Here is an 18829-nt window from a genome sequence, read left to right on the forward strand (position 1 = left end):
ATCAGGTGTCTCAGTAACATCAGGTGTCTCAGCAACATCAGCTGTCTCAGTAACATCAGGTGTCTCAGTAACATCAGGTGTCTCAGTAACATCAGGTGTCTCAACAACATCAGGTGTCTCAGTAACATCAGGTGTATCAGTAACATCAGGTGTCTCAGTAACATCAGGTGCCTCAGTAACATCAGGTGTCTCAGCAACATCAGGTGTCGCAGTAACATCAGGTGTCGCAGTAACATCAGGTGTGTCAGTAACATTAGTAACATCAGGTGTCTCAGTAACATCAGGTGTCTCAGTAACATCAGGTGTCTCAGACACATCAGGTGTCTCAGCAACATCAGGTGTCTCAGTAACATCAGGTGTCTCAGTAACATCAGGTGTCTCAGCAACATCATGTGTCTCAGTAACGTCAGGTGTCTCAGTAACATCAGGTGTCTCAGTAACATCAGGTGTCTCAGCAACGTCAGTTGTCTCTGTGACATCAGGTGTCTCAGCAACATCAGGTGTCTCAGTAACATCAGGTGTCTCAGTAACATCAGGTGTCTCAGACACATCAGGTGTCTCAGTGACATCAGGTGTCTTAGTAACATCAGGTGTCTCAGAAACATCAGGTGTCTCAGTAACATCAGGTGTCTCAGTAACATCAGGTGTCTCAGACACATCAGGTGTCTCAGTGACATCAGGTGTCTTAGTAACATCAGGTGTCTCAGTAACATCAGGTGTCTCAGCAACATCAGGTGTCTCAGTAACATCAGGTGTCTCAGTAACATCAGGTGTCTCAGCAACATCATGTGTCTCAGTAACGTCAGGTGTCTCAGTAACATCAGGTGTCTCAGTAACATCAGGTGTCTCAGTAACATCAGGTGTGTGAGACACATCAGGTGTCTCAGTAACATCAGGTGTCTCAGTAACCTTAGTAACATCAAGTGTCTCAGCAACATCAGGTGTCTCAGTATCATCAGGTGTCTCAGTAACATCAGGTGTGTCAGTAACATCAGTAACATCAGGTGTCTCAGCAACATCAGGTGTCTCAGTAACATCAGGTGTCTCAGTAACAGTAGGTGTCTCAGTAACATCAGGTGCCTTAGTAACATCAGGTGTCTCAGTTACATAAGGTGTCACAGCAACATCAGGTGTCTCAGTAACATCAGGTGTGTCAGCAACATCAGGTGTCTCAGTAACATCAGGTGTCTCAGCAACATCAGCTGTCTCAGTAACATCAGGTGTCTCAGTAACATCAGGTGTCTCAGACACATCAGGTGTCTCAGCAACATCATGTGTCTCAGTAACATCAGGTGTCTCAGTAACATCAGGTGTATCAGCAACATCATGTGTCTCAGTAACGTCAGGTGTCTCAGTAACATCAGGTGTCTCAGTAAAATCAGGTTTCTCAGTAACATCAGGTGTCTCAGCAACGTCAGTTGTCTCTGTAACATCAGGTGTCTCAGCAACATCAGGTGTCTCAGTAACATCAGGTGTCTCAGTAACATCAGGTGTCTCAGACACATCAGGTGTCTCAGTAACATCAGGTGTCTCAGTACATCAGGTGTCTCAGTAACATCAGGGTTCTCAGAAACATCAGGTGTCTCAACAACATCAGGTGTCTCAGTAACATCAGGTGTCTAAGTAACATCAGGTGTCTCAGCAACATCAGGTGTCTCAGCAACATCATGTGTCTCAGTAACGTCAGGTGTCTCAGTAACATCAGGTGTCTCAGTAACATCAGGTGTCTCAGTAACATCAGGTGTCTCAGCAACGTCAGTTGTCTCAGTATCATCAGGTGTCTCAGCAACATCAGGTGTCTCAGTAACATCAGGTGTCTCAGTAACATCAGGTGTCTCAAACACATCAGGTGGCACAGCAACATCAGGTGTCTCAGTAACATCAGGTGTCTCAGTAACATCAGGTGTCTCAGTAACATCAGGTGTCTCAGACACATCAGGTGTCTCAGTAACATCAGGTGTCTCAGTAACATCAGGTGTCTCAGCAACGTCAGTTGTCTCTGTAACATCAGGTTTCTCAGCAACATCAGGTGTCTCAGTAACATCAGGTGTCTCAATAACATCAGGTGTCTCAGACACATCAGGTGTCTCAGTGACATCAGGTGTCTTAGTAACATCAGGTGTCTCAGTAACATCAGGTGTCTCAGTAACATCAGGTGTCTTAGTAACATCAGGTGTCTCAGTACATCAGGTGTCTCAGTAACATCAGGGTTCTCAGAAACATCAGGTGTCTCAACAACATCAGGTGTCTCAGTAACATCAGGTGTCTAAGTAACATCAGGTGTCTCAGCAACATCAGGTGTCTCAGTAACATCAGGTGTCTCAGCAACATCAGGTGTCTCAGTAACATCAGGTGTCTCAGCAACATCAGGTGTCTCAGCAACATCATGTGTCTCAGTAACGTCAGGTGTTTCAGTAACATCAGGTGTCTCAGTAACATCAGGTGTCTCAGTAACATCAGGTGTCTCAGCAACGTCAGTTGTCTCAGTATCATCAGGTGTCTCAGCAACATCAGGTGTCTCAGTAACATCAGGTGTCTCAGTAACATCAGGTGTCTCAAACACATCAGGTGGCTCAGCAACATCAGGTGTCTCAGTAACATCAGGTGTCTCAGTAACATCAGGTGTCTCAGTAACATCAGGTGTCTCAGACACATCAGGTGTCTCAGTAACATCAGGTGTCTCAGTAACATCAGGTGTCTCAGCAACGTCAGTTGTCTCTGTAACATCAGGTTTCTCAGCAACATCAGGTGTCTCAGTAACATCAGGTGTCTCAATAACATCAGGTGTCTCAGACACATCAGGTGTCTCAGTGACATCAGGTGTCTTAGTAACATCAGGTGTCTCAGTAACATCAGGTGTCTCAGTAACATCAGGTGTCTTAGTAACATCAAGTGTCTCAGTACATCAGGTGTCTCAGTAACATCAGGGTTCTCAGAAACATCAGGTGTCTCAACAACATCAGGTGTCTCAGTAACATCAGGTGTCTAAGTAACATCAGGTGTCTCAGCAACATCAGGTGTCTCAGTAACATCAGGTGTCTCAGCAACATCAGGTGTCTCAGTAACATCAGGTGTCTCAGCAACATCAGGTGTCTCTGCAACGTCATGTGTCTCAGTAACGTCAGGTGTCTCAGTAACGTCAGGTGTCTCAGTAACATTAGGTGTCTCAGTAACATCAGGTGTCTCAGCAACGTCAGCTGTCTCAGTAACATCAGGTGTGTCAGTAACCTTAGTAACATCAAGTGTCTCAGCAACATTAGGTGTCTCAGTATCATCAGGTGTCTCAGCAACATCAGGTGTCTCAGTATCATCAGGTGTCTCAGTAACATCTGGTGTCTCAGTAACATTAGGTGTCTCACTAACCTTAGTAACATCAAGTGTCTCAGCAACATCAGGTGTCTCAGTATCATCAGGTGTCTCAGTAACATCAGGTGTCTCAGCAACATCAGTAACATCAGGTGTCTCAGCAACATCAGGTGTCTCAGTAACATCAGGTGTCTCAGTAACAGTAGGTGTCTCAGTAACATCAGGTGCCTCAGTAATATCAGGTGTCTCAGTAACATCAGGTGTCACAGCAACATCAGGTGTCTCAGTAAAATCAGGTGTGTCAGCAACATCAGGTGTCTCAGTAACATCAGGTGTCTCAGCAACATCAGGTGTCTCAGTAACATCAGGTGTCTCAGCAACATCAGGTGTCTCAGCAAAGTCATGTGTCTCAGTAACGTCAGGTGTCTCAGTAACATCAGGTGTCTCAGTAACATCAGGTGTCTCAGTAACATCAGGTGTCTCAGCAACGTCAGTTGTCTCAGTATCATCAGGTGTCTCAGCAACATCAGGTGTCTCAGTAACATCAGGTGTCTCAGTAACATCAGGTGTCTCAGACACATCAGGTGTCTCAGCAACATCAGGTGTCTCAGTAACATCAGGTGTCTCAGTAACATCAGGTGTCTCAGTAACATCAGGTGTGTGAGACACATCAGGTGTCTCAGTAACATCAGGTGTCTCAGTAACATCAGGTGTCTCAGCAACGTCAGTTGTCTCTGTAACATCAGGTGTCTCAGCAACATCAGGTGTCTCAGTAACATCAGGTGTCTCAGTAAAATCAGGTGTCTCAGACACATCAGGTGTCTCAGTGACATCAGGTGTCTTAGTAACATCAGGTGTCTCAGTAACATCAGGTGTCTCAGTAACATCAGGTGTCTTAGTAACATCAGGTGTCTCAGTACATCAGGTGTCTCAGTAACATCAGGGTTCTCAGAAACATCAGGTGTCTCAGCAACATCAGGTGTCTCAGTAACATCAGGTGTCTCAGCAACATCAGGTGTCTCAGCAACGTCATGTGTCTCAGTAACGTCAGGTGTCTCAGTAACGTCAGGTGTCTCAGTAACATCAGGTGTCTCAGTAACATCAGGTGTCTCAGCAACGTCAGCTGTCTCAGTATCATCAGGTGTGTCAGTAACCTTAGTAACATCAAGTGTCTCAGCAACATCAGGTGTCTCAGTATCATCAGGTGTCTCAGTAACATCAGGTGTCTCAGTAACAGTAGGTGTCTCAGTAACATCAGGTGCCTTAGTAATATCAGGTGTCTCAGTTACATCAGGTGTCACAGCAACATCAGGTGTCTCAGTAACATCAGGTGTGTCAGCAACATCAGGTGTCTCAGTAACATCAGGTGTCTCAGTAACATCAGGGTTCTCAGAAACATCAGGTGTCTCAACAACATCAGGTGTCTCAGTAACATCAGGTGTCTAAGTAACATCAGGTGTCTCAGCAACATCAGGTGTCTCAGTAACATCAGGTGTCTCAGCAACATCAGGTGTCTCAGCAACGTCATGTGTCTCAGTATCGTCAGGTGTCTCAGTAACATCAGGTGTCTCAGTAACATCAGGTGTCTCAGCAACGTCAGCTGTCTCAGTAACATCAGGTGTCTCAGTAACATCAGGTGTCTCAGTAACATCAGGTGTCTCAGTAACATCAGGTGTCTCAGTAACCTTAGTAACATCAAGTGTCTCAGCAACATCAGGTGTCTCAGTATCATCAGGTGTCTCAGTAACATCAGGTGTGTCAGTAACATCAGTAACATCAGGTGTCTCAGCAACATCAGGTGTCTCAGTAACATCAGGTGTCTCAGTAACAGTAGGTGTCTCAGTAACATCAGGTGCCTTAGTAATATCAGGTGTCTCAGTTACATAAGGTGTCACAGCAACATCAGGTGTCTCAGTAACATCAGGTGTGTCAGCAACATCAGGTGTCTCAGTAACATCAGGTGTCTCAGCAACATCAGCTGTCTCAGTAACATCAGGTGTCTCAGTAACATCAGGTGTCTCAGTAACATCAGGTGTCTCAACAACATCAGGTGTCTCAGTAACATCAGGTGTATCAGTAACATCAGGTGTCTCAGTAACATCAGGTGCCTCAGTAACATCAGGTGTCTCAGCAACATCAGGTGTCGCAGTAACATCAGGTGTCGCAGTAACATCAGGTGTGTCAGTAACATTAGTAACATCAGGTGTCTCAGTAACATCAGGTGTCTCAGTAACATCAGGTGTCTCAGACACATCAGGTGTCTCAGCAACATCAGGTGTCTCAGTAACATCAGGTGTCTCAGTAACATCAGGTGTCTCAGCAACATCATGTGTCTCAGTAACGTCAGGTGTCTCAGTAACATCAGGTGTCTCAGTAACATCAGGTGTCTCAGCAACGTCAGTTGTCTCTGTGACATCAGGTGTCTCAGCAACATCAGGTGTCTCAGTAACATCAGGTGTCTCAGTAACATCAGGTGTCTCAGACACATCAGGTGTCTCAGTGACATCAGGTGTCTTAGTAACATCAGGTGTCTCAGAAACATCAGGTGTCTCAGTAACATCAGGTGTCTCAGTAACATCAGGTGTCTCAGACACATCAGGTGTCTCAGTGACATCAGGTGTCTTAGTAACATCAGGTGTCTCAGTAACATCAGGTGTCTCAGCAACATCAGGTGTCTCAGTAACATCAGGTGTCTCAGTAACATCAGGTGTCTCAGCAACATCATGTGTCTCAGTAACGTCAGGTGTCTCAGTAACATCAGGTGTCTCAGTAACATCAGGTGTCTCAGTAACATCAGGTGTCTCAGCAACATCAGGTGTCTCAGTAACATTAGCTGTCTCAGTAACATTAGCTGTCTCAGTAACATCAGGTGTCTCAGTAACATCGGGTGTCTCAGTAACATCAGGTGTCTCAACAACATCAGGTGTCTCAGCAACATCAGGTGTCTCAGTAACATCAGGTTTCTCAGTATTATCAGGTGTCTCAGTATCATCAGGTGTCTCAGTAACATCAGGTGTCTCAGCAACATCAGGTGTCTCAGTAACATCTGGTGTCTCAGTAACATTAGGTGTGTCACTAACCTTAGTAACATCAAGTTTCTCAGCAACATCAGGTGTCTCAGTATCATCAGGTGTCTCAGTAACATCAGGTGTCTCAGCAACATCAGTAACATCAGGTGTCTCAGCAACATCAGGTGTCTCAGTAACATCAGGTGTCTCAGTAACAGTAGGTGTCTCAGTAACATCAGGTGCCTCAGTAATATCAGGTGTCTCAGTAACATCAGGTGTCACAGCAACATCAGGTGTCTCAGTAAAATCAGGTGTGTCAGCAACATCAGGTGTCTCAGTAACATCAGGTGTCTCAGCAACATCAGGTGTCTCAGTAACATCAGGTGTCTCAGCAACATCAGGTGTCTCAGCAACATCATGTGTCTCAGTAATGTCAGGTGTCTCAGTAACATCAGGTGTCTCAGTAACATCAGGTGTCTCAGTAACATCAGGTGTCTCAGCAACGTCAGTTGTCTCAGTAACATCAGCTGTCTCAGCAACATCAGGTGTCTCAGTAACATCAGGTGTCTCAGTAACATCAGGTGTCTCAGACACATCAGGTGTCTCAGCAACATCAGGTGTCTCAGTAACATCAGGTGTCTCAGTAACATCAGGTGTATCAGCAACATCATGTGTCTCAGTAACGTCAGGTGTCTCAGTAACATCAGGTGTCTCAGTAAAATCAGGTTTCTCAGTAACATCAGGTGTCTCAGCAACGTCAGTTGTCTCTGTAACATCAGGTGTCTCAGCAACATCAGGTGTCTCAGTAACATCAGGTGTCTCAGTAACATCAGGTGTCTCAGACACAACAGGTGTCTCAGTAACATCAGGTGTCTCAGTACATCAGGTGTCTCAGTAACATCAGGGTTCTCAGAAACATCAGGTGTCTCAACAACATCAGGTGTCTCAGTAACATCAGGTGTCTAAGTAACATCAGGTGTCTCAGCAACATCAGGTGTCTCAGTAACATCACGTGTCTCAGCAACATCAGGTGTCTCAGTAACATCAGGTGTCTCAGCAACATCAGGTGTCTCAGCAACGTCATGTGTCTCAGTAACGTCAGGTGTCTCAGTAACGTCAGGTGTCTCAGTAACATCAGGTGTCTCAGTAACATCAGGTGTCTCAGCAACGTCGGCTGTCTCAGTAATATCAGGTGTGTCAGTAACCTTAGTAACATCAAGTGTCTCATCAACATCAGGTGTCTCAGCAACATCAGGTGTCTCAGTAACATCAGGTGTCTCAGTAACATCAGGTGTCTCAGTAACATCAGGTGCCTTAGTAATATCAGGTGTCTCTGTTACATCAGGTGTCACAGCAACATCAGGTCTCTCAGTAACATCAGGTGTGTCAGCAACATCAGGTGTCTCAGTAACATCAGGTGTCTCAGTAACATCAGGTGTCTCAGCAACATCAGCTGTCTCAGTAACATCAGGTGTCTCAGTAACATCAGGTGTCTCAGTAACATCAGGTGTCTCAACAACATCAGGTGTCTCAGTAACATCAGGTGTATCAGTAACATCAGGTGTCTCAGTAACATCAGGTGTCGCAGTAACATCAGGTGTGTCAGTAACATTAGTAACATCAGGTGTCTCAGTAACATCAGGTGCCTCAGTAACATCAGGTGTCTCAGTAACGTCAGGTGTCTGAGTAACATCAGGTGTCTCAGTAACATCAGGTGTCTCAGTACATCAGGTGTCTCAGTAACATCAGGGTTCTCAGAAACATCAGGTGTCTCAACAACATCAGGTGTCTCAGTAACATCAGGTGTCTAAGTAACATCAGGTGTCTCAGCAACATCAGGTGTCTCAGTAACATCAGGTGTCTCAGCAACATCAGGTGTCTCAGTAACATCAGGTGTCTCAGCAACATCAAGTGTCTCAGCAACGTCATGTGTGTCAGTAACGTCAGGTGTCTCAGTAACGTCAGGTGTCTCAGTAACATCAGGTGTCTCAGTAACATCAGGTGTCTCAGCAACGTCAGCTGTCTCAGTAACATCAGGTGTGTCAGTAACCTTAGTAACATCAAGTGTCTCAGCAACATCAGGTGTCTCAGTATCATCAGGTGTCTCAGCAACATCAGGTGTCTCAGTATCATCAGGTGTCTCAGTAACATCTGGTGTCTCAGTAACATTAGGTGTCTCACTAACCTTAGTAACATCAAGTGTCTCAGCAACATCAGGTGTCTCAGTATCATCAGGTGTCTCAGTAACATCAGGTGTCTCAGCAACATCAGTAAAATCAGGTGTCTCAGCAACATCAGGTGTCTCAGTAACATCAGGTGTCTCAGTAACAGTAGGTGTCTCAGTAACATCAGGTGCCTCAGTAATATCAGGTGTCTCAGTAACATCAGGTGTCTCAGCAACATCAGGTGTCTCAGCAACGTCATGTGTCTCAGTAACGTCAGGTGTCTCAGTAACGTCAGGTGTCTCAGTAACATCAGGTGTCTCAGTAACATCAGGTGTCTCAGCAACGTCGGCTGTCTCAGTAATATCAGGTGTGTCAGTAACCTTAGTAACATCAAGTGTCTCATCAACATCAGGTGTCTCAGCAACATCAGGTGTCTCAGTAACATCAGGTGTCTCAGTAACATCAGGTGTCTCAGTAACATCAGGTGCCTTAGTAATATCAGGTGTCTCTGTTACATCAGGTGTCACAGCAACATCAGGTCTCTCAGTAACATCAGGTGTGTCAGCAACATCAGGTGTCTCAGTAACATCAGGTGTCTCAGTAACATCAGGTGTCTCAGCAACATCAGCTGTCTCAGTAACATCAGGTGTCTCAGTAACATCAGGTGTCTCAGTAACATCAGGTGTCTCAACAACATCAGGTGTCTCAGTAACATCAGGTGTATCAGTAACATCAGGTGTCTCAGTAACATCAGGTGTCGCAGTAACATCAGGTGTGTCAGTAACATTAGTAACATCAGGTGTCTCAGTAACATCAGGTGCCTCAGTAACATCAGGTGTCTCAGTAACGTCAGGTGTCTGAGTAACATCAGGTGTCTCAGTAACATCAGGTGTCTCAGTACATCAGGTGTCTCAGTAACATCAGGGTTCTCAGAAACATCAGGTGTCTCAACAACATCAGGTGTCTCAGTAACATCAGGTGTCTAAGTAACATCAGGTGTCTCAGCAACATCAGGTGTCTCAGTAACATCAGGTGTCTCAGCAACATCAGGTGTCTCAGTAACATCAGGTGTCTCAGCAACATCAAGTGTCTCAGCAACGTCATGTGTGTCAGTAACGTCAGGTGTCTCAGTAACGTCAGGTGTCTCAGTAACATCAGGTGTCTCAGTAACATCAGGTGTCTCAGCAACGTCAGCTGTCTCAGTAACATCAGGTGTGTCAGTAACCTTAGTAACATCAAGTGTCTCAGCAACATCAGGTGTCTCAGTATCATCAGGTGTCTCAGCAACATCAGGTGTCTCAGTATCATCAGGTGTCTCAGTAACATCTGGTGTCTCAGTAACATTAGGTGTCTCACTAACCTTAGTAACATCAAGTGTCTCAGCAACATCAGGTGTCTCAGTATCATCAGGTGTCTCAGTAACATCAGGTGTCTCAGCAACATCAGTAAAATCAGGTGTCTCAGCAACATCAGGTGTCTCAGTAACATCAGGTGTCTCAGTAACAGTAGGTGTCTCAGTAACATCAGGTGCCTCAGTAATATCAGGTGTCTCAGTAACATCAGGTGTCTCAGCAACATCAGGTGTCTCAGCAACGTCATGTGTCTCAGTAACGTCAGGTGTCTCAGTAACGTCAGGTGTCTCAGTAACATCAGGTGTCTCAGTAACATCAGGTGTCTCAGCAACGTCGGCTGTCTCAGTAATATCAGGTGTGTCAGTAACCTTAGTAACATCAAGTGTCTCATCAACATCAGGTGTCTCAGCAACATCAGGTGTCTCAGTAACATCAGGTGTCTCAGTAACATCAGGTGTCTCAGTAACATCAGGTGCCTTAGTAATATCAGGTGTCTCTGTTACATCAGGTGTCACAGCAACATCAGGTCTCTCAGTAACATCAGGTGTGTCAGCAACATCAGGTGTCTCAGTAACATCAGGTGTCTCAGTAACATCAGGTGTCTCAGCAACATCAGCTGTCTCAGTAACATCAGGTGTCTCAGTAACATCAGGTGTCTCAGTAACATCAGGTGTCTCAACAACATCAGGTGTCTCAGTAACATCAGGTGTATCAGTAACATCAGGTGTCTCAGTAACATCAGGTGTCGCAGTAACATCAGGTGTGTCAGTAACATTAGTAACATCAGGTGTCTCAGTAACATCAGGTGCCTCAGTAACATCAGGTGTCTCAGTAACGTCAGGTGTCTGAGTAACATCAGGTGTCTCAGTAACATCAGGTGTCTCAGTACATCAGGTGTCTCAGTAACATCAGGGTTCTCAGAAACATCAGGTGTCTCAACAACATCAGGTGTCTCAGTAACATCAGGTGTCTAAGTAACATCAGGTGTCTCAGCAACATCAGGTGTCTCAGTAACATCAGGTGTCTCAGCAACATCAGGTGTCTCAGTAACATCAGGTGTCTCAGCAACATCAGGTGTCTCAGCAACGTCATGTGTGTCAGTAACGTCAGGTGTCTCAGTAACGTCAGGTGTCTCAGTAACATCAGGTGTCTCAGTAACATCAGGTGTCTCAGCAACGTCAGCTGTCTCAGTAACATCAGGTGTGTCAGTAACCTTAGTAACATCAAGTGTCTCAGCAACATCAGGTGTCTCAGTATCATCAGGTGTCTCAGCAACATCAGGTGTCTCAGTATCATCAGGTGTCTCAGTAACATCTGGTGTCTCAGTAACATTAGGTGTCTCACTAACCTTAGTAACATCAAGTGTCTCAGCAACATCAGGTGTCTCAGTATCATCAGGTGTCTCAGTAACATCAGGTGTCTCAGCAACATCAGTAAAATCAGGTGTCTCAGCAACATCAGGTGTCTCAGTAACATCAGGTGTCTCAGTAACAGTAGGTGTCTCAGTAACATCAGGTGCCTCAGTAATATCAGGTGTCTCAGTAACATCAGGTGTCTCAGCAACATCAGGTGTCTCAGCAACGTCATGTGTCTCAGTAACGTCAGGTGTCTCAGTAACGTCAGGTGTCTCAGTAACATCAAGTGTCTCAGTAACATCAGGTGTCTCAGCAACGTCGGCTGTCTCAGTAATATCAGGTGTGTCAGTAACCTTAGTAACATCAAGTGTCTCATCAACATCAGGTGTCTCAGCAACATCAGGTGTCTCAGTAACATCAGGTGTCTCAGTAACATCAGGTGTCTCAGTAACATCAGGTGCCTTAGTAATATCAGGTGTCTCTGTTACATCAGGTGTCACAGCAACATCAGGTCTCTCAGTAACATCAGGTGTGTCAGCAACATCAGGTGTCTCAGTAACATCAGGTGTCTCAGTAACATCAGGTGTCTCAGCAACATCAGCTGTCTCAGTAACATCAGGTGTCTCAGTAACATCAGGTGTCTCAGTAACATCAGGTGTCTCAACAACATCAGGTGTCTCAGTAACATCAGGTGTATCAGTAACATCAGGTGTCTCAGTAACATCAGGTGTCGCAGTAACATCAGGTGTGTCAGTAACATTAGTAACATCAGGTGTCTCAGTAACATCAGGTGCCTCAGTAACATCAGGTGTCTCAGTAACGTCAGGTGTCTGAGTAACATCAGGTGTCTCAGTAACATCAGGTGTCTCAGTACATCAGGTGTCGCAGTAACATCAGGGTTCTCAGAAACATCAGGTGTCTCAACAACATCAGGTGTCTCAGTAACATCAGGTGTCTAAGTAACATCAGGTGTCTCAGCAACATCAGGTGTCTCAGTAACATCAGGTGTCTCAGCAACATCAGGTGTCTCAGTAACATCAGGTGTCTCAGCAACATCAGGTGTCTCAGCAACGTCATGTGTGTCAGTAACGTCAGGTGTCTCAGTAACGTCAGGTGTCTCAGTAACATCAGGTGTCTCAGTAACATCAGGTGTCTCAGCAACGTCAGCTGTCTCAGTAACATCAGGTGTGTCAGTAACCTTAGTAACATCAAGTGTCTCAGCAACATCAGGTGTCTCAGTATCATCAGGTGTCTCAGCAACATCAGGTGTCTCAGTATCATCAGGTGTCTCAGTAACATCTGGTGTCTCAGTAACATTAGGTGTCTCACTAACCTTAGTAACATCAAGTGTCTCAGCAACATCAGGTGTCTCAGTATCATCAGGTGTCTCAGTAACATCAGGTGTCTCAGCAACATCAGTAACATCAGGTGTCTCAGCAACATCAGGTGTCTCAGTAACATCAGGTGTCTCAGTAACAGTAGGTGTCTCAGTAACATCAGGTGCCTCAGTAATATCAGGTGTCTCAGTAACATCAGGTGTCACAGCAACATCAGGTGTCTCAGTAAAATCAGGTGTGTCAGCAACATCAGGTGTCTCAGTAACATCAGGTGTCTCAGCAACATCAGTTGTCTCAGTAACATCAGGTGTCTCAGCAACATCAGGTGTCTCAGCAACATCATGGGTCTCAGTAACGTCAGGTGTCTCAGTAACATCAGGTGTCTCAGTAACATCAGGTGTCTCAGTAACATCAGGTGTCTCAGCAACGTCAGTTGTCTCAGTATCATCAGGTGTCTCAGCAACATCAGGTGTCTCAGTAACATCAGGTGTCTCAGTAACATCAGGTGTCTCAGACACATCAGGTGTCTCAGCAACATCAGGTGTCTCAGTAACATCAGGTGTCTCAGTAACATCAGGTGTCTCAGTAACATCAGGTGTCTCAGACACATCAGGTGTCTCAGTAACATCAGGTGTCTCAGTAACATCAGGTGTCTCAGCAACGTCAGTTGTCTCTGTAACATCAGGTGTCTCAGCAACATCAGGTGTCTCAGTAACATCAGGTGTCTCAGTAACATCAGGTGTCTCAGACACATCAGGTGTCTCAGTGACATCAGGTGTCTTAGTAACATCAGGTGTCTCAGTAACATCAGGTGTCTCAGTAACATCAGGTGTCTTAGTAACATAAGGTGTCTCAGTACATCAGGTGTCTCAGTAACATCAGGGTTCTCAGAAACATCAGGTGTCTCAGCAACATCAGGTGTCTCAGTAACATCAGGTGTCTCAGCAACATCAGGTGTCTCAGCAACGTCATGTGTCTCAGTAACGTCAGGTGTCTCAGTAACGTCAGGTGTCTCAGTAACATCAGGTGTCTCAGTAACATCAGGTGTCTCAGCAACGTCAGCTGTCTCAGTATCATCAGGTGTGTCAGTAACCTTAGTAACATCAAGTGTCTCAGCAACATCAGGTGTCTCAGTATCATCAGGTGTCTCAGTAACATCAGGTGTCTCAGTAACAGTAGGTGTCTCAGTAACATCAGGTGCCTTAGTAATATCAGGTGTCTCAGTTACATCAGGTGTCACAGCAACATCAGGTGTCTCAGTAACATCAGGTGTGTCAGCAACATCAGGTGTCTCAGTAACATCAGGTGTCTCAGTAACATCAGGGTTCTCAGAAACATCAGGTGTCTCAACAACATCAGGTGTCTCAGTAACATCAGGTGTCTAAGTAACATCAGGTGTCTCAGCAACATCAGGTGTCTCAGTAACATCAGGTGTCTCAGCAACATCAGGTGTCTCAGCAACGTCATGTGTCTCAGTATCGTCAGGTGTCTCAGTAACATCAGGTGTCTCAGTAACATCAGGTGTCTCAGCAACGTCAGCTGTCTCAGTAACATCAGGTGTCTCAGTAACATCAGGTGTCTCAGTAACATCAGGTGTCTCAGTAACATCAGGTGTCTCAGTAACCTTAGTAACATCAAGTGTCTCAGCAACATCAGGTGTCTCAGTATCATCAGGTGTCTCAGTAACATCAGGTGTGTCAGTAACAGTAGGTGTCTCAGTAACATCAGGTGCCTTAGTAATATCAGGTGTCTCAGTTACATAAGGTGTCACAGCAACATCAGGTGTCTCAGTAACATCAGGTGTGTCAGCAACATCAGGTGTCTCAGTAACATCAGGTGTCTCAGCAACATCAGCTGTCTCAGTAACATCAGGTGTCTCAGTAACATCAGGTGTCTCAGTAACATCAGGTGTCTCAACAACATCAGGTGTCTCAGTAACATCAGGTGTATCAGTAACATCAGGTGTCTCAGTAACATCAGGTGCCTCAGTAACATCAGGTGTCTCAGCAACATCAGGTGTCGCAGTAACATCAGGTGTCGCAGTAACATCAGGTGTGTCAGTAACATTAGTAACATCAGGTGTCTCAGTAACATCAGGTGTCTCAGTAACATCAGGTGTCTCAGACACATCAGGTATCTCAGCAACATCAGGTGTCTCAGTAACATCAGGTGTCTCAGTAACATCAGGTGTCTCAGCAACATCATGTGTCTCAGTAACGTCAGGTGTCTCAGTAACATCAGGTGTCTCAGTAACATCAGGTGTCTCAGTAACATCAGGTGTCTCAGCAACGTCAGTTGTCTCTGTGACATCAGGTGTCTCAGCAACATCAGGTGTCTCAGTAACATCAGGTGTCTCAGTAACATCAGGTGTCTCAGACACATCAGGTGTCTCAGTGACATCAGGTGTCTTAGTAACATCAGGTGTCTCAGAAACATCAGGTGTCTCAGTAACATCAGGTGTCTCAGTAACATCAGGTGTCTCAGACACATCAGGTGTCTCAGTGACATCAGGTGTCTTAGTAACATCAGGTGTCTCAGTAACATCAGGTGTCTCAGCAACATCAGGTGTCTCAGTAACATCAGGTGTCTCAGTAACATCAGGTGTCTCAGCAACATCATGTGTCTCAGTAACGTCAAGTGTCTCAGTAACATCAGGTGTCTCAGTAACATCAGGTGTCTCAGTAACATCAGGTGTCTCAGCAACATCAGGTGTCTCAGTAACATTAGCTGTCTCAGTAACATTAGCTGTCTCAGTAACATCAGGTGTCTCAGTAACATCGGGTGTCTCAGTAACATCAGGTGTCTCAACAACATCAGGTGTCTCAGCAACATCAGGTGTCTCAGTAACATCAGGTTTCTCAGTATTATCAGGTGTCTCAGTATCATCAGGTGTCTCAGTAACATCAGGTGTCTCAGCAACATCAGGTGTCTCAGTAACATCTGGTGTCTCAGTAACATTAGGTGTGTCACTAACCTTAGTAACATCAAGTTTCTCAGCAACATCAGGTGTCTCAGTATCATCAGGTGTCTCAGTAACATCAGGTGTCTCAGCAACATCAGTAACATCAGGTGTCTCAGCAACATCAGGTGTCTCAGTAACATCAGGTGTCTCAGTAATATCAGGTGTCTCAGTAACATCAGGTGTCACAGCAACATCAGGTGTCTCAGTAAAATCAGGTGTGTCATCAACATCAGGTGTCTCAGTAACATCAGGTGTCTCAGCAACATCAGGTGTCTCAGTAACATCAGGTGTCTCAGCAACATCAGGTGTCTCAGCAACATCATGTGTCTCAGTAACGTCAGGTGTCTCAGTAACATCAGGTGTCTCAGTAACATCAGGTGTCTCAGTAACATCAGGTGTCTCAGCAACGTCAGTTGTCTCAGTAACATCAGGTGTCTCAGCAACATCAGGTGTCTCAACAACATCAGGTGTCTCAGTAACATCAGGTGTATCAGTAACATCAGGTGTCTCAGTAACATCAGGTGCCTCAGTAACATCAGGTGTCTCAGCAACATCAGGTGTCGCAGTAACATCAGGTGTCGCAGTAACATCAGGTGTGTCAGTAACATTAGTAACATCAGGTGTCTCAGTAACATCAGGTGTCTCAGTAACATCAGGTGTCTCAGACACATCAGGTATCTCAGCAACATCAGGTGTCTCAGTAACATCAGGTGTCTCAGTAACATCAGGTGTCTCAGCAACATCATGTGTCTCAGTAACGTCAGGTGTCTCAGTAACATCAGGTGTCTCAGTAACATCAGGTGTCTCAGTAACATCAGGTGTCTCAGCAACGTCAGTTGTCTCTGTGACATCAGGTGTCTCAGCAACATCAGGTGTCTCAGTAACATCAGGTGTCTCAGTAACATCAGGTGTCTCAGACACATCAGGTGTCTCAGTGACATCAGGTGTCTTAGTAACATCAGGTGTCTCAGAAACATCAGGTGTCTCAGTAACATCAGGTGTCTCAGTAACATCAGGTGTCTCAGACACATCAGGTGTCTCAGTGACATCAGGTGTCTTAGTAACATCAGGTGTCTCAGTAACATCAGGTGTCTCAGCAACATCAGGTGTCTCAGTAACATCAGGTGTCTCAGTAACATCAGGTGTCTCAGCAACATCATGTGTCTCAGTAACGTCAGGTGTCTCAGTAACATCAGGTGTCTCAGTAACATCAGGTGTCTCAGTAACATCAGGTGTCTCAGCAACATCAGGTGTCTCAGTAACATTAGCTGTCTCAGTAACATTAGCTGTCTCAGTAACATCAGGTGTCTCAGTAACATCGGGTGTCTCAGTAACATCAGGTGTCTCAACAACATCAGGTGTCTCAGCAACATCAGGTGTCTCAGTAACATCAGGTTTCTCAGTATTATCAGGTGTCTCAGTATCATCAGGTGTCTCAGTAACATCAGGTGTCTCAGCAACATCAGGTGTCTCAGTAACATCTGGTGTCTCAGTAACATTAGGTGTGTCACTAACCTTAGTAACATCAAGTTTCTCAGCAACATCAGGTGTCTCAGTATCATCAGGTGTCTCAGTAACATCAGGTGTCTCAGCAACATCAGTAACATCAGGTGTCTCAGCAACATCAGGTGTCTCAGTAACATCAGGTGTCTCAGTAATATCAGGTGTCTCAGTAACATCAGGTGTCACAGCAACATCAGGTGTCTCAGTAAAATCAGGTGTGTCATCAACATCAGGTGTCTCAGTAACATCAGGTGTCTCAGCAACATCAGGTGTCTCAGTAACATCAGGTGTCTCAGCAACATCAGGTGTCTCAGCAACATCATGTGTCTCAGTAACGTCAGGTGTCTCAGTAACATCAGGTGTCTCAGTAACATCAGGTGTCTCAGTAACATCAGGTGTCTCAGCAACGTCAGTTGTCTCAGTAACATCAGGTGTCTCAGCAACATCAGGTGTCTCAGTAACATCAGGTGTCTCAGTAACATCAGGTGTCTCAGACACATCAGGTGTCTCAGCAACATCAGGTGTCTCAGTAACATCAGGTGTCTCAGTAACATCAGGTGTATCAGCAACATCATGTGTCTCAGTAACGTCAGGTGTCTCAGTAACATCAGGTGTCTCAGTAAAATCAGGTTTCTCAGTAACATCAGGTGTCTCAGCAACGTCAGTTGTCTCTGTAACATCAGGTGTCTCAGCAACATCAGGTGTCTCAGTAACATCAGGTGTCTCAGTAACATCAGGTGTCTCAGACACATCAGGTGTCTCAGTAACATCAGGTGTCTCAGTACATCAGGTGTCTCAGTAACATCAGGGTTCTCAGAAACATCAGGTGTCTCAACAACATCAGGTGTCTCAGTAACATCAGGTGTCTAAGTAACATCAGGTGTCTCAGCAACATCAGGTGTCTCAGTAACATCACGTGTCTCAGCAACATCAGGTGTCTCAGTAACATCAGGTGTCTCAGCAACATCAGGTGTCTCAGCAACGTCATGTGTCTCAGTAACGTCAGGTGTCTCAGTAACGTCAGGTGTCTCAGTAACATCAGGTGTCTCAGTAACATCAGGTGTCTCAGCAACGTCGGCTGTCTCAGTAATATCAGGTGTGTCAGTAACCTTAGTAACATCAAGTGTCTCATCAACATCAGGTGTCTCAGCAACATCAGGTGTCTCAGTAACATCAGGTGTCTCAGTAACATCAGGTGTCTCAGTAACATCAGGTGCCTTAGTAATATCAGGTGTCTCTGTTACATCAGGTGTCACAGCAACATCAGGTCTCTCAGTAACATCAGGTGTGTCAGCAACATCAGGTGTCTCAGTAACATCAGGTGTCTCAGTAACATCAGGTGTCTCAGTAACATCAGGTGTCTCAACAACATCAGGTGTCTCAGTAACATCAGGTGTATCAGTAACATCAGGTGTCTCAGTAACATCAGGTGTCGCAGTAACATCAGGTGTGTCAGTAACATTAGTAACATCAGGTGTCTCAGTAACATCAGGTGCCTCAGTAACATCAGGTGTCTCAGTAACGTCAGGTGTCTGAGTAACATCAGGTGTCTCAGTAACATCAGGTGTCTCAGTAACATCAGGTGTCTCAGCAACGTCAGTTGTCTCAGTAACATCAGGTGTGTCAGCAACATCAGGTGTCTCAGTAACATCAGGTGTCTCAGTAACATCAGGTGTCTCAGACACATCAGGTGTCTCAGACACATCAGGTGTCTCAGTGACATCAGGTGTCTTAGTAACATCAGGTGTCTCAGTAACATCAGGTTACTCAGTAACATCAGGTGTCTCAGTAACATCAGGTGTCTCAGACACATCAGGTGTCTCAGTGACATCAGGTGTCTT

The sequence above is a fragment of the Salmo salar genome, chromosome 09 (assembly GCF_965601325.2).
Source record: "Salmo salar chromosome 09, fSalSal1, whole genome shotgun sequence".
NCBI classification, from domain to species: Eukaryota; Metazoa; Chordata; class Actinopteri; order Salmoniformes; family Salmonidae; genus Salmo; species Salmo salar.